Source organism: Coregonus lavaretus (assembly GCF_964263955.1).
Source record: "Coregonus lavaretus genome assembly, chromosome: 30".
Taxonomy (NCBI): Eukaryota; Metazoa; Chordata; class Actinopteri; order Salmoniformes; family Salmonidae; genus Coregonus; species Coregonus lavaretus.
Window position 1 is genome coordinate 21,208,153 of NC_140017.1, and position 15,193 is coordinate 21,223,345.

At 48.5% G+C, this 15,193-nt stretch overlaps 1 pseudogene across 1 annotated transcript in view; it reads left to right on the plus strand.

The window, feature by feature from the left end:
• Positions 1-15,193, plus strand: part of LOC311106156 (Fanconi anemia group J protein homolog) — an 81,124-nt pseudogene that overhangs the window by 51,270 nt on the left and 14,661 nt on the right. The window contains exons 13-15 of the transcript in view: positions 10,185-10,294; positions 10,446-10,528; positions 10,859-11,235. The product of the transcript in view is annotated as a Fanconi anemia group J protein homolog (transcript). The remainder of the gene's footprint in view (positions 1-10,184; positions 10,295-10,445; positions 10,529-10,858; positions 11,236-15,193) is intronic.

Sequence of the window (15,193 nt, forward strand, 5' to 3'; positions counted from 1 at the left end):
GAGAGAGAGAGAAAGACCCCTGTTTACCGTTGTGTCCAGCCAGTCACATACAGGTGGAAAGACCACCTCTCTAGCAGCCTCCTGCAGATTAGACTTTGCACTTCACAGAATCTACTGGGTGCAAATTTTCCTACAGACCTCCAGTGCCAACAATAAAAAAGTTATTTTCTGGACACACACACAAACAAAAGTGCATCCTCCATCCTCCTCTTTTTTGGTGATCTATAACATAATCCCAAAGTGATTGTTCTGTGTCTGTCCTGTCCTTAGCAGATAGAGCTGACCTTTGTTTCTACCTTGGTCCTCCACTCTCCCTCCTCTCTTCCTCCCTCCCTCCCTCCATCCCTCCCCTCCTCCCTCCCTGTCTTCTTCCCTCCATCTTTCCTTACCTTATTGTCATTGCCCAGTGTTGCCTAATAAATCCAACTGTGATACCAGCTTTCTGGGTACACAGTCTGAAATAAAGCACTGCAAACACTTGGAAAGTTTCCTTACAAGCCAGAATGTTGAATGATATAACATTTGAACTTACTCTACTGGTTGTCTGAGCGGTTGGTCTTTCGGGTCGACAAAATATCCACAGGAATGTATTATTAAACCGACTTTTCAAAACGATGGTACTGCCGTGGAGATTTCTATCGCCTTGTACATGCACATAACCATGTAAACCCCTGTAAGACTTTGGTTAGTATGCATGCTTCACGTGCGTGTACTTACTTTATTGTGCGCGTGCCTTAGGTGATGAGCAACTCGTGATAGCCACACATAGAGAGACACGGGTTAATAACACTTTTCTGTGGATATTTTGTCTCATATTTCCACCCGAATAAGGACGAAATCAGCAGACAACAGGTAGAGTAAGTTCAAATTAAGTTTGTGATGAGCAGGTCAGGGTATTTAGCTTTATCATGTAGCCCGCTGGCAGCTTCCTTTTTGAGTAGCCTTGGAGGGATGGGAGATAAGTAGGCTAGATATGACCGACGACTAGAAAGGGAGAGAGTGCTATGGGCTCCTGAGGGATACACCAAAGTCCCCTTGTCCTTCTCATGCTGAGAAACCGGTTCACCCAACAGCACAGCAGATCTTTTCTGAAAAGTTATCTCTTTCCTGTCCTCTACTGAGTAAATGGGGTAAATGGCAGGCCTCATGTCAGCTGCCCCAGCCCCAGAGGAGCCCTGAGGGGGTGTAAAGGTCTCTCTCTTGCTCTCTTTTTTCTTTCTTTCCTTATTTCCTTATTTAGTTCTTCTCTTCCTAGTGTGTCAGCTGCCTGCCCTGGCCCCAGAGGAGCCCTGAGGGGGTGGTAAGGTCTGCTAGCTGACCCCCATTACCAGAAGAGGGGACAGGACATGACGCTAATGACTGTCAGGGCCAGATCACTGTGACTGATTGTCCCCACGGCCCCTCTGACAGCTACGCTAAAACAACCCAGCAGGCACCGGGCAGGCAAGAAGCCACAGGTACACAGCAACACAACGCTGCCCTGGCTGTGACAGGGATCTTATAGAGGAGTCGGATACGCACCCACATGCACGCATGCTCATATCACACATGTGGTCCTCTGTAGCTCAATTGGTAGAGCATGGCGCTTGTAACGCCAGGGTAGTGGGTTCGATCCCCGCAACCACACATACGTAAAAATGTATGCACACATGACTGTAAGTCGCTTTGGATAAAAGAGTCTGCTAAATGGCATATTATTATTATTTATTACATGTAGTGCACACTTTGTCTCTCACAACTACACTCCTACTACACTCAAATGGTCTAGCTCTAATGCCCAGAGCCACAAAAGTACATATATTCTTACTCTCCCACCTGTTTAACATTTATGCCTTTACGGAAGCGCATATAGATATTCCTTTCTCAGCACATGTTAACTTGGACTCTGTCACGGTTTCGGCCGAGGCTGCCTCTCTCCCTTGTTCGGGCAGGTTTCGGCGTTCGTCGCCACCGCTGTTTGTTTCTTGTTCGTTTGCTTTGGTCTGTTTGTTTTCACACCTGTTTCTGTTTTGGCGTAATGAGTGTCCTATAAGTTTCTCGTTGTGTTTGTCCAGTGTTGTGTGTAATTGATTTTCCGTCAGTTGTGTGTGTTGCTCGGTTGAGCTTCTCTCCATTATACTGGAGTATTTCCGCACCTGTTTGTGCGTGGTTACTATTTGGTCGCACCTGTTTGTGCGCGGTTACTATTTTGTCGCACCTGTTTTGTGCGCAGTTTCTTTTCGCCTTCGTGCGTAATTGTTGCCTCCGGGCAAAGTTTCTATGTGCCTTGGTTTGGCCTAAAATACAAGCCTTTGGGAATATCGTTCTGAGTCCTGCGTTTGATTCCACTATTACACCTACCGCACGCCTGACAGAATTACACACCTACAATGGAATCAGCAGGAGCCGAAGCAGCTCAGACGAGACTGGAGGCCCAGGTTCGGGACCAACGAGAGCAGATCCAACAGATGGGGACCGCCCTGCAGGAGGTGATTTCCACCATCCGAGGCTGGGGTACGCCTCCACCACCTCCCTCCCTGCCAGCACCATCGGCCAGCCCGCTCCTTCCAGCGCCGGAACCTCGAGGAGTCCGACTATCTCTCCCGAGGGCCTACGACGGGACCGCGGCGGGGTGTCAGGGATTTCTACTCCAGGTGGAGTTATACCTGGCCACAGTGCACCCGGCACCTTCGGGGCATGAGAGCGTGTCCGCCCTGATCTCCTGCCTGGCCGGTAAAGCGTTGGAGTGGGCCAACGCGGAGTGGAGGAAGATCGACGCCACGACGATTACATACGACGAGTTCTCCCGCCGCTTCAGGGCGGTGTTTGACCATCCCCCGGAGGGGAAAGCGGCGGGGGAGCGTCTGGTCTTCCTCCGGCAGGGGAGGAGGAGTGCCCAGGAATTCGCTCTTGAATTCCGTACTCTAGCGGCAGATGCAGGGTGGAATGATCGGGCCCTCATCGATTTATACAGATGTAGCCTACGAGAGGACATCCGTCGGGAGCTTGCTTGTAGGGACACCAGCCTCACTTTCGACCAGCTGGTCGACATGTCCATCAGGCTGGATCACCTGCTGGCTACCCGCGGACGTCCTGCGGAGGGTCCGTCCATTTCGCCCTCCAGCGCCTCCGAGCCGTGTCCTATGGAGCTCGGGGGCGCTGGCGCTAGAGAAAGGAGGAGTCGGCAGGCTAGGGGGTCCATCCACTGCACCAACTGTGGTCGGGGAGGACACACCGCGGCTAGGTGCTGGGGATGGCCTCCTAGGGGAGATGACGACAGGTCCCGCACTGGGGATTCCCTCCAGGTGAGTAGGCGCCCCACTCACCCAGAGCTCACTGTTGCCCATTTTTGTATACCTGTCAGTTTTCCACAGGTAGCACCTCAGTCCCAGCATAAGGCGCTGGTAGATTCAGGCGCGGCTGGGAATTTTATTGATAAAAAGTTTTGTTTAGCGTTAGGGATTCCCCTTACTCCTGTTGATGTTCCTTTCCCCGTTCATGCCCTAGATAGTCGTCCGTTGGGTACGGGCTTGATCAGGGAGGTCACGGCGCCACTTAGGATGTGTGCGCAGGGGGATCATCAGGAGATGATTCAGCTGTTCCTGATTGATTCTCCTGCGTATCCGGTGGTGCTGGGCATGCCCTGGTTGAGTACCCATAACCCAGCTATTTCGTGGCAGGAGAGGGCTCTGATGGAGTGGTCTGCTCAGTGTGTGGGTAGATGTTTGGGCGTTTCCGTAGGGGCTACCTCGGTGGAGAGTCCAAACCAGGTGCCCGCATTGCCCGTTCCACCTGAATATGGGGATTTGGCTATTGCGTTTAGTAAGGCGAGGGCGACGCGGTTGCCACCCCATAGGCAGGGGGATTGTGCGATAGACCTCCAGGCAGGAGCTGCGCTCCCACGGAGCCATGTGTATCCTCTGTCTCAGGAGGAGAAGAAAGCTATGGAGATTTACATAGACGAATCTCTGAGACAAGGATACATACGGCCTTCCACTTCCCCTGCGTCCTCGAGTTTCTTTTTCGTGAAGAAAAAAGATGGTGGTTTGCGTCCGTGCATCGACTACCGTGGTCTCAATCAGATTACGGTGAAGTATAGTTATCCACTCCCGCTGATTGCGACCATGACTGAGTCGTTGCATGGGGCGCGTTTCTTCACGAAATTAGATCTCAGGAGCGCGTACAACTTGGTGCGCATCAGGGAGGGTGATGAATGGAAAACAGCCTTTAGTACCACCTCGGGCCATTACGAGTATCTGGTCATGCCATACGGGTTGATGAACGCTCCGTCAGTTTTCCAATCATTCGTGGATGAGATCTTCAGGGACATGCAGGGGCAGGGAGTGGTGGTGTACATTGATGACATTCTCGTGTACTCGCCTACCCGTGTCGAGCATGTGGCCCTGGTGCGAAGAGTGTTGCGGAGGCTGGTGGAGCACGACCTGTATGCGAAGGCAGAGAAGTGTCTGTTTTTCCAGGAGTCGGTCTCCTTTTTGGGTTATCAGTTGTCTGCGTCAGGGGTGAAGATGGAGGTAGACCGGGTGTCGGCCGTGCGTAATTGGCAAACACCAACTACTGTGAAGGAGGTGCAGCAGTTTTTGGGGTTTGCAAATTACTACAGGAGGTTTATCCGGGGTTTTGGACAGGTGGCAGCTCCCATCACGTCTCTGTTGAAGGGGGGTCCGGTGCGTCTGCAGTGGTCGGCCGAGGCGGACAGGGCGTTTGGGAGGCTGAAGGACCTGTTTACCTCGGCCCCGGTGCTGGCGCATCCGGATCCCTCTTTGCCGTTCCAGGTAGAGGTGGACGCGTCGGAGGCCGGTTTAGGAGCCGTGCTTTCACAACGGTCTGGCGCGCCACCTAAACTCCGCCCCTGTGCTTTTTATTCCAAGAAGCTCAGTCCGGCGGAGCGGAACTATGACGTAGGGGACAGGGAGCTGTTAGCCGTGGTACAGGCTCTAAAGGTGTGGAGGCACTGGCTTGAGGGGGCTCAACACCCTTTCCTCATTTTGACGGACCACCGTAACCTGGAGTACATCCGGGCGGCGAGGAGGCTGAACCCTCGCCAGGCAAGATGGAGTATGTTCTTGACCAGGTTTACTTTTAAGATCACGTACATCCCTGGGTCACAGAATGGCAAGGCAGATGCGCTGTCTCGGCGGTATGACACGGAGGAGAGGTCCGTGGAGCCCACTCCCATACTGCCTGAGTCGTGTCTGGTGGCACCGGTAGTGTGGGAGGTCGATTCTGAACTCGAGCGGGCGTTACGCACCGACCCTAGTCCACCACAGTGCCCGGAGGGTCGGAAGTACGTTCCGCTCGAGGTTCGGGATCGATTGATCTATTGGGCTCACACGTCACCCTCCTCTGGACATCCGGGTATCGGCCGGACAGTGCACTGTCTTAGTGCCAAGTACTGGTGGCCCACGTTGGCAAGGGATGTGAGGGTTTATGTTTCCTCCTGCTCGGTGTGCGCCCAGTGTAAGGCGCCTAGACATCTACCTAGGGGTAAGTTGCTACCCCTGCCCGTTCCACAACGACCATGGTCCCACCTCTCAGTGGACTTTATAACAGACCTTCCCCTCTCCCAAGGGAATACTACCATCCTGGTCGTGGTGGATCGGTTCTCTAAGGCCTGTCGTTTGCTCCCCATGCCGGGTCTTCCTACTGCCCTACAAACTGCCGAGGCACTGTTTACCCATGTGTTCCGGCACTACGGGGTACCCGAGGACATTGTGGCTGATCGGGGTCCCCAATTCACCTCCAGAGTCTGGAGAGCGTTTATGGAGCGGTTGGGGGTCTCGGTCAGCCTCACCTCGGGTTACCACCCGGAGAGTAATGGGCAGGTGGAACGCGTAAACCAGGATGTGGGTAGGTTTCTCCGAACATACTGCCGGGACCGGCCGGAGGAGTGGTCGAGGTACGTTCCCTGGGCCGAGATGGCCCAGAATTCCCTACGCCATTCCTCCACTAACCTAACTCCATTTCAATGTGTGTTAGGTTACCAGCCGGTTCTGGCACCCTGGCAGCAGAGCCAGATCGAGGCTCCTGCGGTGGATGAGTGGGCGCGGCGCTCGGAGGAGACTTGGAACGCTGCACACGTCCACCTGCAGCGGGCCCACCGACGTCAGAAGGCGAGCGCTGATCTCCACCGCAGTGAGGCACCGGTGTACGCACCTGGTGATCGAGTCTGGCTCTCTACCAGAAACCTGCCCCTCCGCCTGCCCTGTCGGAAACTGGGTCTGCGGTTTGTAGGGCCATTTAAAGTCCTGAGAAGGTTGAACGAGGTATGTTATAGGTTAATGTTACCTGTGGAGTATAAGTGTATTAACCCCTCGTTCCATGTGTCCCTTCTCAGGCCGGTGGTAGCGGGCCCACTCCAAGAAGATGAGATCTTGGAGACTCCTCCGCCCCCGTTGGACATCGAGGGGGCACCGGCGTACTCCGTGAGATCCATCTTGGATTCGAGACGTCGGATGGGGGGTCTCCAGTATCTAGTGGAGTGGGAGGGGTACGGCCCGGAGGAGCGGTGCTGGGTGCCGAGGAGAGACGTTTTGGACCCGTCGCTCCTGACGGAATTCCATCGGGGGCATCCGACGCGCCCTGCGCCGCGTCCTCCTGGTCGTCCCCGAGGCCGGAGTCGGCGCACGTCTGGAGCCGCGCGTCAAGGGGGGGGTACTGTCACGGTTTCGGCCGAGGCTGCCTATCTCCCTTGTTCGGGCAGGTTTCGGCGTTCGTCGTCTCCGGAATTCTAGCTGCCACCGCTGTTTGTTTCTTGTTCGTTTGCTTTGGTCTGTTTGTTTTCACACCTGTTTCTGTTTTGGCGTAATGAGTGTCCTATAAGTTTCTCGTTGTGTTTGTCCAGTGTTGTGTGTAATTGATTTTCCGTCAGTTGTGTGTGTTGCTCGGTTGAGCTTCTCTCCATTATACTGGAGTATTTCCGCACCTGTTTGTGCGTGGTTACTATTTGGTCGCACCTGTTTGTGCGCGGTTACTATTTTGTCGCACCTGTTTTGTGCGCAGTTTCTTTTCGCCTTCGTGCGTAATTGTTGCCTCCGGGCAAAGTTTCTATGTGCCTTGGTTTGGCCTAAAATACAAGCCTTTGGGAATATCGTTCTGAGTCCTGCGTTTGATTCCACTATTACACCTACCGCACGCCTGACAGACTCACTCACCCTGTCCCACATTTCAAATATGCACCCCCTATAGCTTGTGTAGACCCCTCATGTAGTATGACGCCTACCTTCGTGCCTAGACTGCTTTTCCCAGACCCAACTCTCAGCAAAACTTTTTAAGGTTTTAACCGAAGCACAGAGCAGCGTTGTGTTTACTAGCCTGTTATCGTGTCTGAGGTCAAAGGTGAACTGTAAACAGTCCTCCACATCGAAAGCTCTGCTAAGCTACTATTACATTAAATCTACATCCCAAATGGCACCCTATTCCCTATTTAGTGCACTACGTTTGACCAGAGCCCTGCACTATATAAGGAATAGGGTGCCATTTGGGACTAACCCAATGTTACATTATACACATGTAGAGTCGTTTTTTCCACAACAGGCATGTCTTACAGTCGTGTGTGAGGGAGAGAAACAATCCTCTGGTTCAACAGGCAATAAAAGGACACTTACAGCTGATACAGCATCTCTGTTTGCTTAATGAGGAGCACAGCAGACATTTTAAGACACCGAACACCATTATATAGAGACCTGGTGTTTCAACTTCATACTTTATGGAGGAGGAGGACCAGACAGTTTAGATCCTATGTTGATGAGTGGGAGACACTTTGGAATTTTGTTGTGGGGGGGGGGGGGGGTAAGAGTGTGTGTGTGCGTGTGTGTGCGTGCTGGTTAGGTGCTTGTGAGTGTGTGTTCACTTCACACAGGGACGAGGCACCCAGCTGTCAGCTCTGCCACATTAGGCAGATGGAGCGCTTGGCAATCTCAATGACAGGCACAAGATGGCTTGGACTGCCGGGGGGGCACACACAAACAGGTCCGCTCAGCTGCAAACCATGCTTGCTGGTCAAATGTATGTTTTTAAGCATGAACAGGTAGCAGTGGGAGGACCGGTCCAAAGCGAGCGAGCGACTAGCGATCTCCTGACATTTTAACTAATCCTTTCTAGCTGGCGGTTTCTTTCACATTTATGAGGAGATTCGCTAGAAGCTAGAATTGGCTTTTCACATATGCATCCTGTCATGTCAGATCTGGTGTTGACACAGGGTGGGATGCTGAAATGGACTCCCATTGGATTTCGATGACATTGGCGGCTCAGGGCTATTGGCCATTTCCGTTCGTTTCATGGTCTCAGAAGCATATGCGTCAACCCCTCTGGTGTTTAACAGACAGGAGGAGACATCTCATCTCACCATACAGCCGCTAGCCTGTGCCTCTTGAGCCCCCATGACATGAGTAGTATACATCTGTCCAGCAAGAAAATGGCATGGCTACTGCTCATCCATTTTGACATGGTCTAGTGAGGCGTTTTTTTATTTATTTAAAGGAATCTAATTCCTGCTTTTTATTTGGTTCAGACCAAATACGTGTTCTGAGTATGGACGGACTCATCCAGGCCATGTTGACGTCCAGTTGGACGGACTCATCCAGGCCATGTTGACGTCCAGTTATGACACATCTCTCTGCCTAGGACAGAAAGCAGAGAGCGGGGAACAGTGTGTACATGCCTGTGTCCCTGTGTCATTGGGGGTCATGGTGCTCTGGGCTGTGAACACACGGCACCTGCCTGTCAGTCCCCGTTAGAGCCCTGTTCACCGGCATGTCCCATATGTCCCGCCCGTCAGACGCCACATGAACTTTTCACTTGTCAATCCCAAAAGGTTAGCGCTGAAAATCCAGGAGAGATGGATTGATGGATGGATGCAAATTGATGGAGATGGATGCTTTCGTGTCCTTTTTGTGGCGTGGCTTGTTGCTCGTCTTGTGTTGACTGGACCACCTTTTCTGCCCCCCCTACCTCCTGTCTCACCACCTCTTTGCCTTTTTGCTCTATCCCCCCATCTTTCTCAACAGATCTGTCTACTAAACCACCTTCATCACTTGTGTTGACTAGACCCCCTCCTTCCTCCCGTCTCTGCTCTTCTTCACCTCCGCTGTATCCCCCCTTTATTCCCCCTTTCACAACAGATCTGTCTGAGGGGGCATTCTGGGCAGGCAATAACAAACCTCTTCAGGCCCTATGTGTTTTTAACAGGGGGTTGGCGTCTTCCCCTGAGCTCCCCGTCTGCCCCTCACCTTCCCACTCCACAGCCCACATTAATCACATTAGTTCTCAATGGATGTGCCCTTCCTGATGCCTGAAAGGTGCTGGATGGCAGGTCAGAGCACAGGTGATGGCCCACAGCTATAGTTAGCCAATCAGCCGCCTATCAGCCACTGGAGCACATTTGGTGGTTTTGGGGTGTCTGACAGGTAGCGATTGATTTGTCCTTCTCACATCATGTCAAAGATAATGCTCCGGGCGACACAAGATTCATTGAAATGTCATGATTTTGGAAAATCGAGGGCTGCTTCAGTTCAACATTACTTTATTGTTCCCCAAAAATGACATTTGATTGCAAATATTTTATATTGTTTATATAGATAGATAGATAGATAGGTAGATAGGTAGATAGATAGATAGATAGATAGATAGATAGATAGATAGATAGATAGATAGATAGATAGATAGATAGATAGATAGATAGATAGATAGATAGATAGATAGATAGATAGATAGATAGATAGATAGATAGATAGATAGATAGATAGATAGATAGATAGATAGATAGATAGATAGATAGATAGATAGATAGATAGATAGATATACAGTGCATTCATAAAGTATTCAGATCAGGGTGGATTGCAGACTGCGTGTCATGTTGCCCATCATCACCTGATAGATAAGACAGAAAGGGTTGCCATATCTTATCAAATGTGCTGGATTTGCCAGAGATATTATGACAAATATTTTCCATATGCAACAGACTAGTGACTTCAGCTAACCAGGTTATAAAAACAGGACAAATGTTTTCTATTATTAATCTTTCAATGTGTTTGTAAGCATACCAGTCCGTCTCGTCTCCCGTTGTCTGTTCTGCTCTGTTTTCAGCTTTGATTTGTCTGTGGTGGCAGTGTGGCAGTATAGCAGTGTCCTGATGACCTGTCCTGTGAGGTGTGTCTCCATCTAACATTCCTGCTGTGTGTTTTCAGGTGGAGCTGAAGATGAAGTATAATGACCAGCACTGTAAAGCCAGGGGTCTACTGTCAGGCTCCTGCTGGTATGAGATCCAGGCCCTGGGCAGGGACGGCTCTCTTTGTTTGTGTTCCTGTTTGTTTCTCCATCTTCAACTCAGCCTATCACAGGAGACTTCATCCTAGCTCACAAATCAAGCTCATGATCAGTAAACTGAAAACATTTTGGAAAAACCAGGAGGTTATTACCTGAACTTGAAAATGTTTTTGCTACCACAGGTGTATCAGACACAAGAATTAAAGGGGAGCCCACATTCTGGTAGACGACCGGTTTGGGAACAACCCCAACAAATACATCTCAGGTACTGAAATGAATGATTGCAGGTTGCAGCCACTTAAGAGCTTAAATTACTCACAAACAAGCCCTATAATGTCCCTGTTGTCTGACACAGTGTGTCATTTCTTATCTTGGGCACTTGGTGGTGATGGTAGTTCACAAGATAGAGGACTTGTGTTGTGGTGCATTATTTTAACCTAGGGGATTGGTCTGTTCACATGCAGAATTGAGCAAAATAAAATAAGTGTTATTAGAAATGATAAATAATTTGTTTTTATATTATTAATTTGTTTTTAAATGAGTGCAGGTGGTGGGATGCTCTTCCACTAACAGGATTAGTCTCTGTTTACCCCAGGTCTGTCCAAGTGGGTGTGTAACCTAGTCAGGCACCACGACGCCTTCATCAGTGCCATGCAGTCGCTGGTGGCTTTTTCCCAGTGCCAACAGCGGGCAGAAGAGACCCAGGGAGCCAGACCTTCAACAGCACCACCGTCCTGTCTCCCGCCAGTCAATCTCCAGTGACTGTAGAAGATCTGTCCCACTGTCGGCCCAGTCCTAGCCCCAGCTCAGTCAGCCTTCTCTGTGCCACAGTGCACCACACTACCATCTCTCAGGTCCCAGAGCCCCACACCCAGCTACAGGGGGTCAGGTCCCGGGTTCGCCCTACGGTCTCTGTCCCACCTGCTCTGTGGCCTCTGTCCACCACCAGCTGTGGAAAGAGTGGAAACACAGGTGAGATGAATAGAGATGTATTACATTAGATATATAAATACATGTTATTTTTGATTCTGTCAGGGAAGTTTGGAGATTATTAGTCAGAGGTTTGATTGGTGCATAAAAGCATAATATGAGAGCTTCATCCAGAGCTCTTTACATTAACTCCTTGTATAATTGGTTTCTAATGAGTCAAATGCATCAGTCAGTCTTCCACAAAGGTCTCCCACTACCTCGACTACATGATCTCAATGCAGACCAACATCTGTTGTGTTCATCTATCTTGTTATTCATGAAGGGATGATGTTATTTCAATAGTCCTGTCCCAGTAAAGTGGATGGGCCCCGGGGAACAGGAAAAGGGCAACAATGTGTGAGGCTTTATGCATCTACTTCTCTGATGAATAAATAATATGGAACAAAGATGTTAGGTGTGTAGAGGAGCACTGCTGTTACCTTTTCCTCCCTCCAGGGTTTCATTTGTTCAGGATACTTGGCTTCGATTTTAGTCCAATCATTTCACATTTCTTGCTCTTTAGGAATGTTAAGACATGCTGATGTCTTAATTATTATACAAAATTCTTACTACCAATATAATGTTATTTATATGGGGGATACAATCTTCCCAGCTCTGCAGATTTCCTGCGAAGAGACAGAATCATTAGATCATTTGTTTTGGTACTGTCCATTTGTAGCTTGTTTTTGGACACAGGTCCAGGAATGGCTGAAGGATTGCAATATTTACCTGGAGCTAACCCTGCAGATAGCACTACTGGGTGATCTGAAAAGTCATAGTCAATCTATCAATAATATTATAATACTTTTAGCAAACATTTTTATTTTCAATTTATAATCTGTAGAAACAATGAGAATAGAAGGGTTCAGAACTTTTGTGAAACATCACAGTACAGTTGAAAAATATATGGCAAATAGAAATCCAATATGGATGGTGTTAAGAGATAGATGGGAGGTGTTGAATGGAGCTGAAGGATGGGAATAATAACAACTAACAACAACTAATAACAACAAGATAACTAATGTAAAGCATACTGTGTCCATAATAATTATATAAGTTATAGGTTGAGAGCTTTTGTGAAAGAAGCAAACCGGATGGACATCATAAAAATGATCGGAGGGGTTGAGGGTAGAGGAAGTTCAGGAGTAAAAACAAACAACATATAATTATTGTAAAATTGACTGTGTCCATAAAATGTATATAGTATGTACAGTGGGGAGAACAAGTATTTGATACACTGACGATTTTGCAGGATTTCCTACTTACAAAGCATGTAGAGGTCTGTAATTTTTATCATAGGTACACTTCAACTGTGATAGACGGAATCTAAAACAAAAATCCAGAAAATCACATTGTATGATTTTTAAGTAATTAATTTGCATTTTATTGCATGACATAAGTATTTGATCACCTACCAACCAGTAAGAATTCCGGCTCTCACAGACCTGTTAGTTTTTCTTTAAGAAGCCCTCCTGTTCTCCACTCATTACCTGTATTAACTGCACCTGTTTGAACTCGTTACCTGTATAAAAGACACCTGTCCACACACTCAATCAAACAGACTCCAACCTCTCCACAATTGGCAAGACCAGAGAGCTGTGTAAGGACATCAGGGATAAAATTGTAGACCTGCACAAGGCTGGGATGGGCTACAGGTAAATAGGCAAGCAGCTTGGTGAGAAGGTAACAACTGTTGGCGCAATTATTAGAAAATGGAAGAAGTTCAAGATGACGGTCAATCGCCCTCGGTCTGGGGCTCCATGCAAGATCTCACCTTGTGGGGCATCAATGATCATGAGGAAGGTGAGGGATCAGCCCAGAACTACACAGCAGGACCTGGTCAATGACCTGAAGAGAGCTGGGACCACAGTCTCAAAGAAACCCAATAGTAACACACTATGCCGTCATGGATTAAAATCCTGCAGCGCACGCAAGGTCTCCCTGCTCAAGCCACTGCATGTCCAGGCCCGTCTGAAGTTTGCCAATGACCATCTGGATGATCCAGAGGAGGAATGGGAGAAGGTCATGTGGTCTAATGAGACAGAAATAGAGCTTTTTGGTTTAAACTCCACTCGCCATGTTTGGAGGAAGAAGAAGGATGAGTACAACCCCAAGAACACCATCCCAACCGTGAAGCATGGAGGTGGAAACATCATTCTTTGGGGATGCTTTTCTGCAAAGGGGACAAGACGACTGCACCATATTGAGGGGAGGATGGATGGGGCCATGTATCGCGAGATCTTGGCCAACAACCTCCTTCCCTCAGTAAGAGCATTGAAGATGGGTCGTGGCTGGGTCTTCCAGCATGACAACGACCCGAAACACACAGCCAGGGCAACTAAGGAGTGGCTCCGTAAGAAGCATCTCAAGGTCCTGGAGTGGCCTAGTCAGTCTCCAGACCTGAACCCAATAGAAAATCTTTGGATGGAGCTGAAAGTCTGTATTGCCCAGCGACAGCCCCGAAACCTGAAGGATCTGGAGAAGGTCTGTATGGAGGAGTGGGCCAAAATCCCTGTTGCAGTGTGTGCAAACCTGGTCAAGACCTACAGGAAACTTATGATCTCTGTAATTGCAAACAAAGGTTTCTGTACCAAATATTAAGTTCTGCTTTTCTGATGATCAAATACTTATGTCATGCAATAAAATGCAAATTAATTACTTAAACAATGTGATTTTCTGGATTTTTGTTTTAGATTCCGTCTCTCACAGTTGAAGTGTACCTATGATAAACATTACAGACCTCTACATGCTTTGTAAGTAGGAAAACCTGCAAAATCGGCAGTGTATCAAATAATTGTTCTCCCCACTGTAGGCCTTGAAATATATCCACAGGTACACCTCCAATTGACTCAAATGATGTCAATTAACCTATCAGAAGCTTCTAAAGCCATGACATAATTTTCTGGAATTTTCAAAGCTGTTTAAAGGCACAGTCAACTTAGTGTATGTAAACTTCTGACCCACTGGAATTGCGATACAGTGAAATAATCTGTCTGTAAACAATTGTTGGAAAAATTACTTGTGTCATGCACAAAGTACAGTGAGGGAAAAAAGTATTTGATCCCCTGCTGATTTTGTATGTTTGCCCACTGACAAAGAAATGATCAGTCTATAATTTTAATGGTAGGTTTATTTGAACAGTGAGAGACAGAATAACAACAAAAAAATCCAAAATGTTATAAATTGATTTGCATTTCATGAGGGTAATAAGTATTTGACCCCCTCTCAATCAGAAAGATTTCTGGCTCCCAGGTGTCTTTTATACAGGTAACGAGCTGAGATTAGGAGCACACTCTTAAAGGGAGTGCTCCTAATCTCAGTTTGTTACCTGTATAAAAGACACTTGTCCACAGAAGTTATCAATCAATCAGATTCCAAACTCTCCACCATGGCCAAGACCAAAGAGCTCTCCAAGGATGTCAGGGACAAGATTGTAGACCTACACAAGGCTGGAATGGGCTTCAAGACCATCGCCAAGCAGATTGGTGAGAAGTTGACAACAGTTGGAAGAAACACAAAAGTACTGTCAATCTCCCTCGGCCTGGGGCTCCATGCAAGATCTCACCTCGTGGAGTTGCAATGATCATGAGAACGGTGAGGAATCAGCCCAGAACTACACGGGAGGATCTTGTCAATGATCTCAAGGCAGCTGGGACCATAGTCACCAAGAAAACAATTGGTAACACACTACACCGTGAAGGACTGAAATCCTGCAGCGCCCGCAAGGTCCCCCTGCTCAAGAAAGCACATATACAGGGCCGTCTGAAGTTTGCCAATGAACATCTGAATGATTCAGAGGAGAACTGGGTGAAAGTGTTGTAGTCAGATGAGACCAAAATCGAGCTCTTTGGCATCAATTTAACTCACCATGTTTGGAGGAGGAGGAATGCTGCCTATGACCCCAACAACACCATCCCCACCGTCAAACATGGAGGTGGAAACATTATGCTTTGGGGGTGTT